Source organism: Octopus bimaculoides, chromosome 18 (assembly GCF_001194135.2).
Source record: "Octopus bimaculoides isolate UCB-OBI-ISO-001 chromosome 18, ASM119413v2, whole genome shotgun sequence".
In the NCBI taxonomy this organism is placed as follows: domain Eukaryota; kingdom Metazoa; phylum Mollusca; class Cephalopoda; order Octopoda; family Octopodidae; genus Octopus; species Octopus bimaculoides.
The window spans coordinates 15359612-15362193 of record NC_068998.1 but is presented as its reverse complement, the minus strand read 5'-3'; the positions used below and the strand labels follow the sequence as shown (position 1 = coordinate 15362193).

Sequence of the window (2582 nt, the reverse complement as noted above, 5' to 3'; positions counted from 1 at the left end):
AAAAACATCTGAATAAACCCCGGCAAAACGGAGAAATTGCAACTTGGTGTTTCCTAAATCTGACGCCCGTCTTTAATCTTACTCAGCTTTTCGTTACCTTTACTTCAAAACCAATATGTCAATAATAGAAGTTTCACGAAAAGAAATACACGAAAAAGAAGAAAACACACTAATTAATTCAAAAAGAAAAAAAAGAGCTTATAAAAGTCATTACTTACAAGCATATCATATCTCTTCTCTACGTGTTTCTCGTAGAATAATTTTGTGTTTAAGTAGATCTGCTTTAAGGTGGGAGTGTAGGGCCTTGTAGTTGGTTGTCAATGACACCTTTGGAATTTATCAAAAATAAACGAACCCAAGTATTTATGACTGACTTGACAAGAATATAGCATGTAAATACCCTCTTAATTGGAATCGTATTTCGCAAATGCCGATGAAATGAAAGACCATTTCGTCACTATATGGCTCTCCGACTGTTGAGAGATAGCGTGTTAAGACGTGTTTTATTGGCATGAACAAATTTCGTCGACAATTTTTCATTTTTATTATTTATTTTTCCTATGCATTTAATTTCTTATTCATGGACTTCTTTATATTTTATGAACTTTAAAAAGATACAAAACATATGCTCTCTTTCTCTCTCACACACACACACACACATACACAGAGGCACTCAAAACATGATAAGACAGAGAGAAACAGATGTGGTGATGATATAATAGAGAAAAAAGAGAAAACTGAGTTGCTTGAAAGAATAACAAAATTGCAAGCCTTTATATGTATAGATGTAAATTTAAATATCTATATACATAAAATCAACCTTCCTACCTACCTACCTATCTGCCTGTCAACCTATCTACCTACCTACCTACCAACATACGTACGTACCTACCTACCTACTTACAAACCTACATACATACATACATACACAATCAGCTGCCCAGCGGATGTTAACATAAGCTAAAGATCAACGAAAAAGAAAATACCGACGCTGAACTATTGAGGGATCTACAGCTACTCTATTCAGATTACAATTTCAGATTTATACCTGTAATTATTGGGGCACTGGGGTATGTGACACACTGCCTAAATACTAATCTTGAGAAATTGGGCTTCTCAAAACCAGAAAGGAGACAGCTGATTCGAAGACTACAGATCCAAGCCATCATTGGCGCTGTCAAAATCTGTAAAACTTTCCAGAAGTTTATCATTTAAATATATATGAGCATGTCTAGGCATACAACTATATGCATGAGAATACATACATAAAACAAAACATACAAAACCTGCACGCATACATACATATATGCATGCATGCATACATACATACATACAAACATGTTTACTCAGTAGAGAAGACCATCATAAGATGAGACGACGAACTCCTGAACAATTAATCTGAGGGCACAACTATTTCATGTGAACTAAGGTTGGCTCGACTAACCTACTTAAACAGAGACTTGGAAGAAAAATATTCATTATATCACCAGAAAGTTATGCATGGGTACATGTCCCAGCAACTTTGACAGGAATAATAACCTCTCCTGGAATTGTGATAAGTACGTCATATCTCGTTTAGAAGTCTATGCCTTTGCTCTCTAAGAATTGGAAATAACTACTTAATACACTTTAACGGCATAGGTATAAAGTCTTCCTTGGTTTCACTACGGAATCTTGCATGCCATTATGTAACACATGTTACGTGTTCACTCTAACTTGCTGGTGCTTCCTAACTCCGAAGTCAGCCTATATATGTATGTACCTATGTGTATGTCTTTGTGTTTGAATTTTATTATAGATATTTTTCGTCAATTGTCTTAATATTTCACATATTTTTCATATATAGTAAAAGTTGTTTGCGATGTTCATACAGTTTCTTGGCATTATGGAGGTGAATGGAATATGTGAACTTAGTACACAACCGCACGCCTACACTTCAAGCACAGTACTGACAAAACATCGATGACTTGATTCAGTATTACCATACTTCAGGGAATCATTGACTTAGATAGCTGGATTTATGATTTCACTAGGTTAGTTCTATTCATAAACATTTAAATTAGCAGCATTTCTTAAATCGTTGGCTTCACATTTCGACAGCTTAACTGAAATTTAGCCCGCGTAACAGGAACTGAGCGGGATATCGTGGAACAGAGAAACTGTGGGTGATACAGATAATTTGACATTATTTTTTTAAAATTCTGCATGCAAAAACATAGAAGATACAGGTATTCTTTGTCTTGGGACAAATTCTTTGTTGACCAGTGTTATTCTTATATCACACCTTCATAGCAAATTTTTTACTTCCTTCTAAAAAATGCATAAAATTTCGCCAGCGGAATGGGGGTGTGGATCAGTTTTGGAGTTCTTCATAAAAAATTTGAAATTAAAATTTGTTTTCCACTCTATATCCTTAATCTCCGTATTTTTCCACGTAGATTGAAAAAAAAAAAAAAAAAAAATTTCGAAAAAGTTGAAAATAAAAAATTTGGTGGGTGGGAGTGTAAATAAAAAATTTTGAAAACGTGGTTTTTTGCATATTCGGAGTGACATATTGAAAAAAATGTTTTTTTTTCTCAAAC

The 2582-nt window shown here is 34.1% G+C and overlaps 1 long non-coding RNA gene across 1 annotated transcript in view; it reads right to left on the bottom strand.

Moving 5' to 3' along the window:
- Positions 1 to 477, bottom strand: part of LOC128249769 (uncharacterized) — a 9492-nt gene extending 9015 nt beyond the window's left edge. The window contains exon 1 of the long non-coding RNA XR_008265872.1: positions 219 to 477. This is a non-coding gene — a long non-coding RNA (uncharacterized LOC128249769). The remainder of the gene's footprint in view (positions 1 to 218) is intronic.
- Positions 478 to 2582: the final 2105 nt, after the last annotated feature.